This window comes from Mustela erminea, chromosome 19, assembly GCF_009829155.1.
Source record: "Mustela erminea isolate mMusErm1 chromosome 19, mMusErm1.Pri, whole genome shotgun sequence".
Lineage (NCBI taxonomy): Eukaryota > Metazoa > Chordata > Mammalia > Carnivora > Mustelidae > Mustela > Mustela erminea.
The window spans coordinates 46,232,219-46,251,146 of NC_045632.1; the positions used below are offsets into that span (position 1 = coordinate 46,232,219).

The 18,928-nt window shown below is 37.2% G+C and overlaps 1 long non-coding RNA gene across 1 annotated transcript; it reads left to right on the top strand.

The window, feature by feature from the left end:
- Positions 1–746: 746 nt before the first annotated feature.
- LOC116579029 lies at positions 747–13,885 on the top strand. Its single transcript, XR_004281119.1, has 3 exons — positions 747–757; positions 9,517–9,519; positions 13,781–13,885. It is a non-coding gene; the product is annotated as an uncharacterized LOC116579029 (long non-coding RNA).
- Positions 13,886–18,928: the final 5,043 nt, after the last annotated feature.

Below are 18,928 nucleotides of genomic sequence, written 5' to 3' on the forward strand. Positions count from 1 at the left end.
TTCATTCGGTCCAGTCTTCCGTCCAATGTAGGCTTCTCCTCAGTTTCTTAAAAAGATAACATCAATTTATTATTTAATACCCTTTCCCCAACCATGGAGGGTATTCCTTCCTTCATCTTGGTGCACTCCATGACCTTACACTTAAGAGGAGGGGGTTGAGACAAGATCTCAAATATTTCTTCTAAATCACTGATTCTCATAAATATTTTCCTTGTAACCTACTGAGCCTAAGTATTATTTATGCCCTCAGGATTATACATTTTCCACATAGAAGTCATAGAAAGGCATATTCTTAAACCATAAAGATAATAATTCATAGATTTTTTGTACTGAGAAAATTTTTCAAAAGCATCTATTATGTAATACTTAATAAGTATATGTAGTCATCCAGAAAAGTGATTTCTTCATACATTATTCTGAATGACTCCTTGCCAATAGGTGATAATGTCTTGGGGTTTCCTGATATATGCTGTGATCACTGGAACATTGCACTGCTATTAGAATTCTGATCTGTGTGGGTTTTTTTTTTTTTTTTAATGGTTGTTATTCAGTTAGGTCTCAACTGCAGCACACTTCTCAGATGTTACTCTAGTTTATGCTCTTTGTTCTATAGCTGCTGGTAGAAGCATACACATGTATTTGCAAACAAAGCTTACATCATTGGGATACAGATGTGACATAAGTTTCATTCAGTTTTAGTAAGTAATCAAGAGAGGCTATACTAATCTTAATGAAAATAAGAAATTACAAAGCACTTGTAAACTTAATCTGGGAGACAAAGGAGAAGGTTAAAAAGAGTTAGGTAATGTGCTCCGAGGCTTAGTTTAAGTTGTATGTTTGACGAAGGGTCACCTATATGGGATATGAACTAGAATCAGCAGTTATGAATGTAAAGACTGGTAAAAAAAAAAAAAAAGCTCAGTGTAATTTGCTGAAGATAAATATACTTGTCAGCAGTGTTCTAAGGCTTAATCATTTTTATTACTACTTCTGTTTTGTCGATGGTAGTTAGGTACCAACCTGGCACAAAACAAATTCAGTCTTCCAGATGTCATTTTACTAGAGGTCTGAAGAACAGACATGTTATTCTTCCTTTATGGTATATAGTGTATGTAGCCATAATCTTCAAAAGCACTGTTTCATAAATTCATATCTACTTTGTTATTCATTTTCCCCCTCAGGTCTTTTTGACCATTTGATGACTTTCAGATCGGACTCCCTTTGAATATCTATTCTGTTTTATTGTTTTTCTCCTAATGCAGTAGTAATTTCTATGTTGGAGGGGCAGAATCTCATTTTGTTGTCTCCACTCCATCTTTCCTTCTTTTTTTCCCCAAGATTTATTTATTTGAGAGAGCAAAAGAGAGAGCCAGTGAACAAGCAGCAGAGGGAGAAGGGGAAGCAGACTCCCCACAGAGCAGGGAGCTTAATGTGGGAGTGGATCCTAGGACCCTGGGATAATGACCTAAGCCAAAAGCAGACATGTAACCGACTGAGCCACCCAGGTGCCCCTCCACTCCATATTTTAAGTTCTCTAGGTACCTTTATATTGCTTTACTGCCCTTACTGCTACTTGCAATTTAATATAACCTGTGAATTTCATTAACATGGTTTTTAACTCCCTTTTCTACATCATTAATGCAGCAGCTATATAAGGACATAACACTGATTCTTGGAGCACCTAGACATATTCCCCAACTTGATACATTTCCTTTTATGGTTTATCAATATTTTTTATGGTTCTCCAGCCAGTTTTGAATACCTGTGACTCTGCTTATATCCGGGACAATTTGAATTAATTGTGCACAGATGTCATGAGACACTGTATCACAGCTTGACTAATTTGAGAAATATTACACCTACTATATTTTTTCATTTACTAATACATCTACAAAACTCATATTTTCAGATTAGGTTAATATTTATAATTCTAGCCATCTATATATATTTACTTCTCTTTGAATACCTGCACCATTATTTTCATGTAATGAATATAGATGATCTTTATTCTTTGAATACTCTTTTTAACTTTTAATTTTGTAATAATTTTAGATTTACAGAGAAGTTACAAAGACAGCAGAGTGAGTTCCCTTTTACCCTTCCTCCAGCTTTCCCTAATATTATCTTGAAAAACCATGGTACACTTGTCAAAACTAAGAAATTAACACTGATAAAATACTATTAACTAAACGACAGACTTCACTCATATTCCACCCATTTTTCTCCGAGTGCTCTTTTTCTGTGCAAGGATCTAGGATAACACATTACATTTATTAGTCATGTTTCCTTGGTCTTGAATGATCTGGGACAGTTTCTCTGTCTTGCCTTGTTTTTTATTCCATTGACACTTTTGAAGGGTGCTGGCCAGATATTTAATAGACTGTCCCTCAGTTTGGGTTAGTTAGATGTTTTCTTGTGATGACACGTGGGTTATGTGTTCTGGGGAAGACTCCTACAAAGGCAAAATACCCTTCTCACTGTATCATACTGGGTATACCTGGCATTAACAGGATTTATCACTGGTGACGTTAAATGTGATCACTTTGTTAATGTGGTGTCTGCCAGATTTCTCCACAACAAGATAGAAATTTTCCCTTTCCATACTCTGTTCTGTGCATTCTCAGTCGGGGTTATTTACACCCTTAGGGGAGTAAAAATTCATTCCTACGGGCAAAAAAATTTAATTCTTCTTATGCATAAAACATGAGTATATAAATAGTAGATAAACAGATATACAATAAATTTACAGTATTAAAACTTCAACTCGGGGTGGGGAGCGCCTGGGTGGCTCAGTGGGTTAAAGCCTCTGTCTCTGGCTTGGGTGGTGATCCCAGGGACCTGGGATAGAGCCGGGCATCCGGCTCTCTGCTCAGCAGGGAGCCTGCTTCTTCCTCTATCTCTGCCTGTCCCTCTGTCTACTTGTGAACTCTGTCAAATAAATTAAAAAAAAAATCTTTAAAACTTCAACTGGGGACTTTATGAAAAAATGTCTAAAAAGGTTCCCGTGTCTGTGTGGAGCAGGGATTGGTATTTTAAAGGCAGTTACTGGCAGATACTGCTCTGTTCATTGGAAGCAAGTCACTAAGCCCATCCCACACTGGAAAGAAGAATTAAACCCTAGCTCCTAAAAAGGACAGAGTATCTACATATAGTATCAGGAATCTTTCTGTAAGAACATTTTTTTTCTTTAAGTCATCATTTTGGTCCATTTTCTGTCAGTACTGTACGTTTGTGTTTTTGTGCTGGTTTGAGGCTTCTAACAAGCATATGACAAATAGGATTAGACAAGCAAAAGATCTGGGGATTAGCTTATAATCAGTGATGAGAAAGGAAGAAGAGAGCCTTCAGATTGTGATGGGAAAAGGGAAGGAAAAGAGGCCTGGGTGGGAAGAGCATGAGACTGTAGCACAGTTCTAAGAAAGTTTTGGCCCAACTAATGGGAAGTCCTTGAACCAAAATATCCCAGTAAAGGAGTCCTGCATCTCATTGTAAAAGACCTGCCTTACAGTGGCCACCATGTGCAGTCACTGCCTGTAAGGGTCACTTGGGATTCATGGCCTTGGCATGAACTTGAGAGTGGGTCTAAAAGGCAGTGGGTGGGCCCATCAGTGAATTATGTTCCTTGCAGCAGGAAATCTAAGCAATTTGTTTTCACACCTCACATTCCATACTTTTACACAGTTGTAGTAAAACTCCAGAATTATTTTTGAAATATTACCTACTTCTTTCCATATTCTAGGAAGTATCTTATTTTCTGCTTTTCTAAAAACAGCTGCATACAATACAGTAAGCAGCAATTTCTTAGAAACCATACCCTTATCAAAATACCAATAACATTTTTCACAGAACTAAAAAGTAATCCTAAATTTGTATGTAACCACCCAAGACCCTAAATAGCCAAAGTAATCTTGAAAAAGAAGAACAAAACTGGAGGTATCAAATCCCAGACTTGAGAGATACTACAAAGCTGTAATAACCAAAACAGTAGGGTATGGACACAAAAATAGACATATAGTTCGACATATCGTTCGACCAGAAATAATCCCACAATGATATGGTTAATCTTTGACAAAGGAGACAAGAATATGCAATGGGAAAAAGATGTTCAACAAGGAGTATTGGGAAAACCGGACAGCTACTTGCAAAACAATGAAACTGGACCACTTCTTTACACCATACACAAAAGTAAATTCAAAACAGATTCAAGACCTAAATGTGAGACAGGAAATCATTAACTTCTCTGACATCAGCTGGAGCATTTTTTTTTCTAGGTATGTGTCCTGAGGCAAGGGAAATAAAACAAAAAATAAACTATTAAGACTATATCGAAACTTCTAACATATCAAAGGAAGGATCAACAAACCAAAAGACAACCTACACAATGGGAGAAGATATTTGAAAATGACATATCTGATAAAGGGTCAGTATCTAAAACATACAAAGAGACTTATAAAACTCAACACACAACAAACAAAAAACTCCAGTCAAGAGATGGGTGGAAGACACAAACAGGCATTTCTCCAAAGAAGATATACAGATGGTCAACATACATATGAAAAGATGCTCAACATCCCTCATCATCAAGTAAATGCAAATACAAGCCACAATAATATCCATCTCACACTGGTCAGAATGGCTAAAATTAACAACCTAGGAAACAACAGATGTTGGCAAGGATGCAGAGAAAGGGGAACCTTCTTACACTCTTGGTGGGAATGCAAACTGGCACATCCACTCTGGAAAACAGTATGGAGGTTCCTCAAAAGTTAAAAAGAGAGCTATCCTACAGCTCAGCAATTGCACTACTAGGTATTTATCCAAAGGATACAAAAATCGTGATTTGAAGGAGGGGTACCTGCACTACAGTATTTATAGCAGCAATGTCCATAAGAGCCAAACTATGGGAAGTACCCAGATGTCCATTGAGAGATGAAGGGAATATATGAAGAATATATGGTGTGTACACACACACACACACACGCGCGCGCACACACACACACACACACACACACACACAGAGGAATATTATTCAACCATCAAAAAGAATGAACTCTTGGCATTTGCAACGACATGGATGGAACTAGAGGGTATTATGCTAAGTGAAATAAGTCAGAGAAAAACAAATACCATATAATTTAAATCGTAAGTAGAATTTAAGAAACAAAATGGATAAACATAGGGGAAGGGAAACAATAAAGTAAGACAAAAATCATAAGAGAATCTTAACTATAGGAAACAAACTGAGGGTTGCTGGAGGGAAGGTAGAGGGCATGGGGGAAGAACACTTGGAGGGGCGCCTGGGTGGCTCAGAGGGTTAAAGCTTCTGCATTCGGCTCAGGTCATGATCCCAAGGTCCTAGGATCGAGCCCCACATCGGGCTCTCTGCTCAGCAGGGAGCCTGCTTCCTCCTCTCTCTCTGCTTGCCTCTCCACCAACTTGTGATTGCTGTCTGTCAAATAAATAAATAAAACATTAAAAAAAAAAACACTTGGAGTAATAAGCACTGGGTGTTGTACAACTGATGAATTACTAAATTATACCTCTGAAACTAATAATACAGTATATGTTAATTCAATTGAATTTAAATAAAAAATAAATGGAGGTATGGAGGAAGGAATCAGGAAAATTAAAGGATTTCCTACATATATTACTATATAAATACACCCCTATCCTTTATAAACTCTTTGGTACAATGAAAACTGTTTTTTTTTATTCCTACACAAATATATTATAATACCATGTTTAGTTCTCATCAGGGTGTTGCTAATAGATTACCTAATTTAGATAGAAAGTAAATAGAATAATAACTTCCTAATCAATTTTTTATAGCTTGGAAAGCAAGATTTTGTATTTATAACTCAGGTACACTAATGCTAATTATTTGCTTCCATCCCAAGGTAAAATTCGCCTTAAGTAAGCAGCTATAGGGGGCGCCTGGGTGGCTCAGTGGGTTAGAGCCTCTGCCTTCCACTCGCGTCGTGATCTCAGGGTCCTGGGATCGAGCCTTGCATCAGGCTCTCTGCTCGGCGGGGAGCCTGCTTCCTCCTCTCTCTCTCTGCTTGCTTGAGCTCTCTCTCTCTCAAATAAATGAATAAATAGAATCTTAAAAAAAATTTTTTAAAAAAAGAAAGCAGCTATAGTTATCATGACATTCACATTTTTTGAACTGTTTCAGGGAAACCTAATATTCCTAGGTACTTGCCATTCTTAGCTGTGACACTTCAGTAACCTTCCACAGTAGTAGGAACAACAGAAAGAAACATTTTTTTTTAAGAGTGAAAAAAGAATGAAATTGGCATTATTGTGTAATAACTGATGGATGACACTGGCAAGGAACTAAGCAGTTAGATAACTGAATTTCCTTTATGTGAGGATTAAAAAGAAATGGGAAATATTCCATAATGCAGACTAACAGCTATGGTATGTACCCATTTCTCCAAGTTATACAGCACCAATTTTGTTTAAACATCCACTCTTTAATAAGTGACACAACCCAAACTTCAGGGATAAATCTTGATTTTTCTTTTTAAGTGTTTATTTAAATTCCAGTTAGTTAACATACAGTGTAGTATTATTTTCAGGTGTACAATATAGTCATTCCATACTTTCATAAAACATATTCCTGAATCCCCATCACCTATTTAACCTATCTCCTCTGGTAACCATCAGTTTGGTCTCTCTCTCATTTCCTCTTGTTCATTTGTTTCTTAAATTCCACATATGAATGAAATCATATGGTATTTGTCTTTCTCTGATTGACTTATTTGGCTAGCTTCATCCATGTCATTGCAAATGGCAAGATTTAAATCTTTATATGGCTGAGTAATATTCCATTTTGTATATATACCATATCTTCTTTATTCATTCATCAGTTAATGGACATTTGGGCTCTTTCCATAATTTGGATACTGTTAATAATGCTGCTATGAACAACAAGGTGTATGCGTCCCTTTAAATCAGTATTTTTGTATTCTTTGGATAAATATCTGGATCATAGGGCAGTTCATTTCTTAACATTTTGAGGACCCTCCCTACTGTTTTCCAGAGTGGCTATACCAGTTTGCATTCACACCAACAGTATTTTCTCTTCATTCTCACCAATACTTTTTTACAGATTTTATTTATTTACTTTAGAGAGAGAGCAAGCAGGGGTAGGAGCAGAGGGAGAGGGACAAACAGACTCCATGGTGAAGGTGGAGCCCAACGCACACTCCATCTCACGACCCAGAGATCACGACTTGAGCTGAAACTGAGAGTCAGACACTTAACTGAATGTGCCACTAGGCAACCCCTCCCGATAGTATATTTTTGCTTTTGTTTCCCTTGCCTCAGGAGACACACCTAGTAAGAAGTTGCGGCTTATGTTGTCCTCTAGGATTTTTAATGGTGTCCTGTCTCACATTTAGGTCTTTCATACATTTTGAATTTACTTTTGTGTATGGTGTAAGAAAATGGTCCAGTTTATTCTTCTGCATGTTCCTATCCAATTTTTCCCAACACCATTTGTTGAAGAGACTGTTTTCCATTGGGTATTCTTTTCTGCTTTGTTAAATCTTGATTTTTCTAAGCCCACCTACCCCTAGGTAACCCATAATCCCTTTCTCCTTACTTGTGATCATTTAGGAAGTGAGGATATGACCTAGTCACTAAGTCATGCAGGCAAGGGTGTTGGAAGTTTTCCAAAAAAACATTCCCTTGTTCTTAAAAAGAAACACACACATTACACTGAAAAGAAAAAGAAAAAAAAAAAGAAACACGCACAAAGAGATGGTGTTTTCTTTTGCTAGATGCTGTGTTGACTGGATTTGAAGACAAAAAATTGAGTGGTCATCTTACGACCATGAGGAAACCTAATCTGAAGACAAGGGTTAACATTTTGAGGATAACAGAGTAGCAAAATGAGAAGATCTGAATTCTGATCATGCCACTGAGAAGCTGAAGTGATCAATGTGGAAGCTGTTCTATCTTAGAATTTCTTTGGGAGTATATTTTCTAAATTTTTAAGTAATTTTGAGGTTTAAAAATTTCATTGCAATGAGAATTACTCTTAATGTGTACTTAGTAGGTATCTGGGACTGTGCTAAATGTTGTACCTGGATTATTTCATTTAGTACAATAAATGTATGCGATAACTATTATCATGCCCATAAAACTAAAGAGAAAACTTTGTCCTACAGACAAAACTTTGTCCTAAATTATATTACCCACAGTCACATAGCTAATAAATGGCACAGTTAGAATTTAAAACTTTTTTAGTTCAAAGTTGGGCTCTTAGCTACTGACTTAATGTTATTTTATCAAAACCAGAAAAAAACAATTGTTTTGTTTAAAACAAAAAGTTTTTTAGAGGAATCTGTATCTAAAATCCATGTAGAAAACCTAAATATGATTAAAGATTAAAAGATAACTTAAGAAACAGAACAAAGAAAACCAAAGGGTTTTTGGTGGCACAGTTGGTTAAGCAAGTGACTCTTAGCTTCAGCTTAGGTCTGATCTCAGGGTTGTGAAATTAAACCCCAGGTCGGGCTCTGAGCTCTGCATGGAGTCTGCTTGGGTTTCTCTCTCCCTCTCCCTTTACCCCCTCCTCAACTTTCTCATTCTGTCAAATAAATGAAATCTTTAAAAAAAAAAAAAAAGAAAGAAAACCAAAGGGTTTTCTCATTAATTTTTAAGTTAGAGCAGCAATTCTCAAAAACAATAGCCACATTAAATTTTATTCATATATACATAGAATATAAAACTTAACCACTACAGCCATTTTTAAATTTATGTGGCATAAATTAATTAAATAAATTATTAAGTACATTCATAGTGTTGTGCACCCATCACCACTATCTATACCCAGAACTTCAAATCATCCCAAACAGAAATTCTTCATCCATAAAGTAATAACCTATTTGCCCCCTCCCACCAAATTCCTGATAACCTCTAATTACTGTCTTTACAGATCATACAACTTTTAGAATTATAAAATATTGAACTTCTATATATGGATTATTTTTTCATAGGGATTGAATATAATTTCTAGATTGCTTTAGCTAGTATTGTCATCTTAATGGTATTAAGTTTCCCAATCCATGTATATGGGATGGCCTTCTATTTACCTAGGTCTTCTTTAATAACTTTCAACAATGTTTTGCAGTTTTTGGTGCACAAATCTTGGGCCTCCTTGGTTAAGTCTATTGCTAAATATGTCTACAGTTATCCATGTGGTCACAGATGTTACTTTTCCATTACCCCCCCAGTCATGCAGAATTCTAACAGAGTTTACACAAATGCTTTTCAAAAAAAGGGAAAAGAAACCATCTCTAAATTTTTTGATAGTAGCCACAGCTATGGAAGCTGCAGAAACAAGAGTAAGCATCTTTGCTGGTCAAGGGTGACAAGACTGATCAAAATGAGTCTCCAAATTATGGAGGATGAAGTCCTTACTGCCTGCACTGACATCAGCCAGCCACTCCAAAAATGCACACTATTACCACAATCATGGCAGAGCAGAAGAAAGGAGGTTAATAGCTGGTTCATGCACGTCACTCTTTTACTGAATTTCAGTAGTCTCTCCTTTCATTATGCACTCCTCTGGTTTCTTTAAGTGTCTGATCAGGCTCCAGAGTTCCAAAATGGTTGACTGTGAGAAATTTTTCCCTTTTAGTGGGTATTTCGGTGGGAAGACCAAGCCTTAAAACTTTATATTCCATTATTTTTCATGAAATCATACACTTTATAAATTTTGTCTAATTCACTGATATGACAGTAAAGATCCACACAAGATGTACAACTAGGTTAATTTCCACAAGAAAACATTCTCAAAGGAAAGACAGGCAATGGCCATTGAACCATCCTTAAAGATAAAAAGTGGTGCTGTCTAGAAACCCAGAACCATGTGTGCCAGGACTTGAAATTAAGAAGTTGTTTTTTTGTTTGTTTGTTTTTGTTTTGTTTTGTTTTGTTTTGTTTACCATTGCTAATTGCTGTCATGTGGTTTTATTCCAACAATTCTTCCCTTACTATCTACAGGCCACAAACATGGAAAGAGATCCACTCCTCTACTAGACAGAAGGCTTATATTTTATTTTTTAAATGTCTTTACTATGAGGGGGGCTGAGGGGAAGATGGCAGTGGAGTAGGAGGACCCTAGGCTCCCCTCATCCCACAAATACAATTAGGTAAATATTGAGTCATTCTGAGTACCCCAGAAATCACTTGAAAACTGGCATAACAAACAAAGGTAGAGAAGAGTTCACAGTGAAGAAGGTAGTAAGTGTAGACGTGGCTTGGGAAAGAAAGTGATTGTGGCTGCTGCAGTGGGGAGGTAGCCATGTTTTTTAAAGCAGCAGAAATTAATTCCTTGAATTAATGGGCTTGGCATGAACAGAGCCCTAAGTGCAGTGGGGCTGTTTGTGGAGGTAAGGCAGGGCAAACAGCCTGTTGTCATACAGCACAGAAAAAGTGATCTGAAGAGTGCCTGAAGTACACAGTGGGGACATGATATATTCATTTCAGAGTGAGGCCCAGAGAGGCACCATTCATGGAGAGACCCCTCTGAGAACAAAGGAACTAGCAAGGCCCTTTCCCTCCCCTGCCGCTCAGCATAAGCACAGGGCCACATGTAGAAACCAGCATAGAGCAAACACTTGCTATCTAACTTGCTTACACCAATCACCACCTCCCCATGCTCTGGTGAGACTCCTCTTTCTAGTAAGCTTGCCTTACTCTAAGCATAGCAAGTTCTTGCATCCAGAAGCACCGATCACCGCCCAAACCCACGCCACACTATGTCTCCCTATCCAGAAGATTTACAGAGTCTCAGTTCCAGTGGTGGTGACAAGAGGTCTCATTTCACAAGCAGACTGGAGAATAGCTAGTTAAAACATGCTGTAATCAGGCCAAGGACCAAAGACTGCCACAACAAGCAAAGAGGGCATCTGCAGATGGCTGGTCTGAAGGATAAAATGGCAGAGCATAACAGCAGAGCACATGCAGTACATGTTAAAGACAGTTCTTGAAGTGTCAGGCTCTGGGGAATAGAAAATACTACATAGCAGTATAGGACCTAAGTATTATAAGACCTCCTCATCATAAGGCCATTACCCTCAAGAACAGGAGATACAGTTGACTTTCCTAACATACAGAAACAGGCATACAGACTTAGACAACATGAGAAGACAGAGGAATTTGTCCCAAATGAAAGAACAGGGCAAATACATAGAGAATGAAGTGAAACAGATATAATTTAAATGGCTGATAGAGAATTTAAAGTAATAAATGTAAATATATTCACTGGACCTAGGAAAAGTGGAAGGCATTAATGAGTCCCTTAACACAGAGATAATGAATAACATAGCACAGATAAAGCACTCAATAACATGAAGTACATGCTTAACGGAATGAACAGGAGGTTGTAAGGCAGGAAAAAAATTAATGAGCTAGAAGAGAGAGCAATGGGAAGTAATCAAGCTAAACAAAAGACAGAAAAAAACTATTCAAAACAATAACAGACTTAGGCAACTCAGTGACTCAACCGAACGTAATAATTTTTGTATTACAAGAGTCCCAGAAAAAGAAGAAGAAGAGAGAAAAGGGAGCAGGAAATTTATTTGAAGAAATAATAACTGAAAACATCCCTAATCTGGAGCAGGAAAGAGCTATCCAGATCTAGGATACACAAAGAACCCCAAGCAATATCAATGAAAGCAGATTAACAGCAAGACCTATTTTAGTTAAACTGGCAAAATATAGTGTGATTTAAAAAAGTGTAAAAGCAGCAAGATAAAAAAGAAAAGAAAAGAAAAGGGACGCCTGGGTGGCTAAGTCAGTTAAGTATCTGCCTTCAGCTCTGGTTATGATCCAAGAGTCCTGGGCTTGAGTCCCGGCCTCAGGCTCCTTTGCTCAGTAGGGAGTCTGCCTATCCCTCTGCCTGCCACTCTCTCTCTCTGACAAATAAATATATAAAATCTTTAAAAAAGTAATAAAATAAAATAACATACAAGGGAAACCTCATTAGACTACTGGTATTTTTCAGTAGAAAATTCCCAAGCCAGAAGGAAGGAACGTGATATATTTAAAGTGATGAATGAAAATAATGTGCAGCCAAGAATACTGCATCCAGCAAGGCTATCATTCAGAACAGAAGGAGAGAGGAAGAGTTTCCCATACAAGAAAAAACTAAAAGAGCTCATGATCAATAAATCAGCCCTGCAAGAAATATTAAAGGTGACTCTTTGAGTGGAAAGGAAAGACCAAAAATGACAGTACCAAGGTAGGAAACACCAAAACAGTAAAATGAATATTTCTGTAAAGAAAAGTGGTCAAGGAACTGACAAAATAAAAGCATGTAAAATATGACACCCTATGCCTAAAACACGAGGAAGAGAAGAGTCAAGAATGGGTTCAAATTTGGGGCGCCTGGGTGGCACAGTCAGTTAAGCATCCAACTCTTCATTTCAGCTCAGGTTGTGATTTCAGGGTTATGAGATCAAGCTCCATGTTGGGCTCCGTGGAGCCTGCTTGAGATTCGCTCTCCCTCTCCCTCTGCCCTGCCTCCCTGTACTGTCAAGTAGTCTCTTTTACTAAAATAATTCTTAAAAAAAAAAAAAAAGAAGGGATTCAAACTTAAATGACCATCAAAGTAATATAGACGGCTACACATAGATGTTATATACAAACTTAATTGTAACCACAAATCAGAAACCACTAATAAATATGGAAAGAGTAAAGAAGGAAATCAATATATATACGAAAAAAAAAAACCAGCAAATCACAAAAGACAAGAAAGGATGAGAGGAAATCTTCAGAAGCAACCACAAAAAAGTAATAAAATGATAATAAAGATATAACTATCAATAATTCCTTTGAGTATAAAATATAAATGGACTTAACACTCCAATCAAAAGATACAGGGTGGCAGAATGGATAAAAAACCAAGACTCATCTTTATGCTACTTTGGAGAGATTCATATTAGACCTAAAGACACATGAAGATTGAAAGTAAGGAGATAGATAAACATCATGAAAAGGATGGCAAGAGAAACCAACAGTAGCAATATTTATATCAGACAAAATACACTTTCAGATAAAAACTGCATCAAGAGACAAACAAAGATGCTATATAAAGGGGAGAATCCAAAAAGAAGTCATAAAAATTGCAAATACTTATGTCCCCAAAATGGGAGCATCCAAATACATATAACAGTTAATAACAAACATAAAGGATCAAATCAATAAAGTACAATATTAGTAGGGAACTTTAATACCCCACTTTCTCAACGGACATATTCTCTAAATAGAAAATCAACAAGGAAAAATAGCTTTGAATGACACAGTAGACCCAATGGGTTTAGCAGCTAAATTCATAACATTCCATCCTAAAACAGCAAAGTACACATTATTTTCAAGTGTACAGGGGACATTTTCAAGAACAGATCACATATTGGGCCACAAAACAAGCTTCAGCAAATTCTATATGGTCAAAATCATATCATGCACCTTCCCTAACCACAATGCTATGAAACTGGAAGTCAACCACAAGAAAAAATCTGTATACACCACAATACATGAAGGTTAAATAACATGCTACTAAATACTGAATGGGCCAACCAGGAAATAAAGAAAAGTTGCATGGCAACGAAAATAAAAACACAATGATCCAAAACTTGGAGATGCAGGAAAAGTGGTTCTTGGAAATTTACATCAATACAAGCCTACTTTATGAAAAAAAAAAAATTTCAAGCAGCGTAACACCTAAAATAAGCTAAAAAGAACTAACAAAACCTAAAGCCAGCAGAAGGAAGGAAATAATAAAGATTAGAGCAGACTAAATGATACAGGAACTAAAAAAGCAATAGAGCAGTAACACCAGAAGCTGGGTCTTTGAGGAAAAAAATTCAAAAACTGAAAAACCACAGGGTGCCTGGACAGCTCAGATGGTTAAGTGTTTGCGCTCTGCTCAGATCATGATCTCTGGGTCCTGAGATCAATTCCCACATCAGGCTCCTAGCCCAATACAAAATCTGCTTCTCCCTCTCTCTCTGCTCACATGTGTGCTCTCTTTCTCTCTGTCTCAAATGATTAAAAATAAAATCTTAAAAAATTGATAAACTTCTACCAGACTTATCCAGGAAAAAAAAGACTCAAATAAATAAAATCACAAGTGAGAGAATTGAAATGAAAACCAACACCACAGAAATACAATTATAAGAGAATATTATGAAAAGCTATGTGCCAACAAATTGGACAATCTAGAAGAAATGGATAAGTTCCAAGAAACATATAAACTATCAAAACAAATAGGAAGAAACAGAAAAGTTGAAGAGACTGATAATCAGCAATGAAATTGAATCCATAAACAAAAAATTCCCAACCAACAAATCCCAGGACCAGATGGCCTCACATGTGAATTCTACTAAAAAACTGAAAAAGAAAAAGAGGGGAAGAAGCAGGATGGCGAGCAGTAGCAGACTGAAATATTGTTAGGTCCCAGGTGTTCAGCTAGATAGTTATCAAACCATTCTGAACACCTACAAACTCAACAGGAGATGGAGGAGAAGAAGAGCAACAATTCTAGGAAAAGAAAATTAAACACTTTCTGTAAGGAAGGACATGTGGAGAACTGAATCTGAAGTGACCTAAACATAAACTGGGGGGTAGAGGGGCTAGCACCCGACAAACAGCGGAGCACAAAATCAGAACTTTTAGAGTCTGTGCCACTGAGGACATCACTCCAGAGGCTAAGCAGAGCTAAAGCCCTCGCAGGGGCCCTGTGGTCTTAGACCCCCAGGGTCACAGAAAGACCAGGGGTGTCTGTCTGTGGCAGAGGTGCCACGTATTGGAGTGGGGAACTGGCTACAGAGATGGAGCTGAGGAGTGAGCTCTCAGCTCAGGTTTACCTTAAACCATGATCCAAGGCACAGTTGGACCACTGCTCTTCAAGCAGGCAGCCCACAGGTAGCAGATCCAGAGAAACCCCCTCCTTCCTCCTCCAGAAGGAGCACCGCAGCAGTGTGTGACAGTTATCTGCTGGGATTGGAGCTTCCAAATGGAGGCTGTGAGCCAAAGGCAGAAACGGGCAGTCACAAGCCAGTGAGCACGGAGCACGGCCAGAGACCAGAGAAATGGGAGTGATTGACTGCTTTTCTCTGAGGGTGTACTGAGGAGGGGGGCCTTAAGCCCTCAGCTCCTCCAGGCCAGAGATTGGGAGGCCGCCATTTTCATTCCCTCCTCCAAAGCTGTATGGAAAGAGAGCAGGGAACAAAAGCTACCAAGAGCAAACCCAAGCAGATTACTTAGCCTGGTCCCTGACAAGGGGTGGTGTAACTCCACCTCCCAAAAAGACAGATGAGAATCACTGCAACATGCCCCTCCCACAGAAAATCAGCAAGAACACCCGGCCAAGAACAAGTTCACCGATGGAGAACTGCGGAACTCCAGAACTAGGAGAAAGCAATGCATAGAATTCATGCCTTTTTCACCATGATCCTTTAGTTTTGCAAAATTAAATTTTAAAAATTTTATTGTAACTCTTTATTTTTTTTAACTTTACCGCTTTCTTCTTTTAATGTTTAACTTGTTTACTTTAACAATACTTTTCGTAAAAAAAGTTCCTAAATCTTTATTGTTAAAGCCAAATTTTATCCCTTCATTGTATTTAACATCTTTTTGTACACATAAAGGGTTTGAGTTTTTTCTTTAAAATTTTGGAATACACTATCTTCTAATACATCAAAATATACCCTAAATCTAGCACATGGCTTTGTTCTAGTCTCCAGCCTGATCACATTCTCTCCCCTTTTTATTTTCTCTTTCCAACTAATTTATCAATTCCCTTTTTAGAATCTTTTTAAAATTTTCATCTTTACACTCATATTCCATCCCGTTACTGTGTTTACCCTTATTTTTGTATATATGTTAAGTCTTTCATCTTTAAAATTTTGGAAGATAGTCTCTTCTACAAGAACAGAATACACCCAAAATCAAGTTGGTGGCTCTGTTCTATTCACTGGTATAATATATATATATATATATATATATATATTATATATATATATATATATATAATAATATATATGATATATATCATTCTTTATTTATTTTTACTTCTTTTTCTCCCCCTTTTTTTTCCTCCCGATTTCGGTCTCTTCAGATTTGGTTAGGGTATATTTTTCAGGGGTTACTACCATCCTTTTACTATTTTATTCTCTCATTCACATTTTATTATCTGGATAAAATGACAAGGCAGAAGAACAACACCATAAAAAGAACAAGAGGCAATACTGATATCAAGGGACATAATCGATACGAACATTGGTAATACGTCAGAACTACAGTTCAGAATGATGATTATCAAGGTGCTAGCTGGGCTTGAAAAAGGCATGGGAGATATCAGAGATTCCCTTTATGGAGAAATAAAAGCGATTTCTGGAGAAATAAAAGAACTAAAATCTAACAAAGTTGAAATTTAAAAAAGCTATTAACGAGGTGCAATCAAAAAATGGAGGCTCTTCCTGCTAGGATAAATGAGGTTGAAGAGAGAATTAGTGATATAAAAGACCAAATGACAGAGAATAAAGAAGCTGAGAAAAAGAGAGACAACTACTGGACCATGAGGGGAGAATACAAGAGATAAGTGATACCATGAGACTAAACAATTAGAATAATTGGGATCCCAGAAAAAAAATAAAGAGAGAAAGGGGCAGAAGGCATATTGGAGAAGATTATAGTAGAGAATTTCCCTAATATGGCAGAGGGAACAAGCATCAAAATCCAGGAGGCACAGAGAATACCACCTCAAAATCAATACAAATAGGACCACACCCCATCATCTAATAGTAAAACATACAAGACTTAGTGACAAAGAGAAAATCCTGAGAGCAACACGGGACAAGATGTCTGCAACATACAATGGCAGAGATATTAGATTGGCAGCAGACTTATCCAGAGAACTGGCAGGCCAGAAAAAATTGGCATGATATATTCAGAGCACTGAATGAGAAAAATATGCAGCCAAGAATACTATATCCACCTAGGCTGCCATCAAAACAGAGATAAAAAGCTTCCAGGACAAACAAAAATTAAAAGAATTTGCAAACACCAAGCCAGCCCTACAGGAAATATTGAAAGAGAGCAAGAGAGAGTAAAGTAACAGACCAGAAAAGAACAGAGACAATATACAGTAACAGTCACCTTATAGGCAATACAATGGCACTAAATTCATATCTTTTAATAGTTATCCTGAATGTAAATGGGGTAATTGCCCCAATCAAAAGAAACAGGGTATGGATTAAAAAAAAAACAAGACCCACCAATATGCTATCTACAAGAAACTCATTTTAGACCCAAAGACACCTCCAGATTTAAAGTGAGGGGGTGGAAAACAATTTACCATGTTAATGGACATCAAAAGAAAGCTGGGGTGGCAATCCTTAGATCAATTATATTTTAAGCCAAAGACTATAATAAGAGATGAGGAAGGACACTATATCATACTCAAAGGGTCTGTCCAACAAGAAGATCTAACAATTTTAAATATCTATGTTCCTAACATGAGAGCAGCCAATTATATAAACCAATTAATAACAAAGTCAAAGAAACACATTGACAATAATATAATAATAGTAGGGGACTTTAACACCTCCCCCCTCACTGAAATGAACAGATCATCCAAGCAAAAGATCAACAAAAAAATAAAGGCTCTAAATGACACACTGGGCCAGATGGACATCACAGATATTTTCAGAACATTCCATCCCAAAGCAACAGAATACACATTCTTCTCTAGTGCACATGGATCATTCTCCAGAATAGGTAATATCCTGGGTCACAAAGGTCTCAACCTGTACCAAACGACTGGGATCATTCCCTGCACATTTTCAGACCACAGTGCCCTGAAGCTAGAACTCAATCACTAGAGGAATGTTGTAAGGAACTCAAATATATGGAGGCTAAAGAGCATCCTACTAAAGAATGAATGGGTCAACCAGGAAATTGAAGAAGAATTGAAAAAATTTCATGGAAACAAATGAAAATAAACACAACTGGTCAAAATCTGTGGTACAGAGCAAAGACAGTCCTGAGAGGAAAGTATATAGCAATACAAGCCTTTCTCAAGAGACAAGAAAGATCTCAAGTACACAACCTAATCCTACACCTAAAGGAGCTGGAGAAAGAACAGCAAAGAAAGCCTAAACCAAGCAGGGGAAGAGAAATAATAAAGATCAGAGCAGAAATCAATGAAATAGAAACAAACAAACAAATTAAAAAACCAGTAGAACAAATCAACGAAACTAGGAGCTGGTTCTTTGAAAGAATTAATAAGATTAATAAACCCTTGGCCAGACTTATCAAAAAGGAAAGAGAAAGTACCCAAGTAAATAAAATCATGAATGAAAGAGGAGAGATTACAATCAACACCAAAGAAATACAAACAGTTATAAGAACATACTATGGGCAACAATAAGCCAGCAAGTTTGACAATCCGGAAGAAATTGATGGATTTCCAGAGGCGTATAAACAACCAAAACTGAACCAGGAAGAAACAGAAAACCTGAACAGACCCATAACCAGTAAAGAGATTGAAGCAGTCATCAAAAATCTCCCAACAAAAAACAGCCTAGGGCCAGATAATTTCCCAGGGAAATTCTACCAAACATTTAAAGAATTAATACCTATTCTCCTGAAACTGTTCCAAAACATAGAAATGGAAGGAAAATGGAATGAAAACTTCCAGACTCATTTTATGAGGCCATAAAATGGCCTTGATCCCCAAACCAGACAAAGACCCCATCAAAAAGTAGAATTACAAACCAATATCCTTGATGAACACGTATGTGAAAATTCTCACCAAAATACTAGCCAATAGGATCCAACAGTACATTAAAAGGATAATTCACTATGACCAAGTGGGATTTATTCCTGGGCTGCAAGGTTGGTTCAA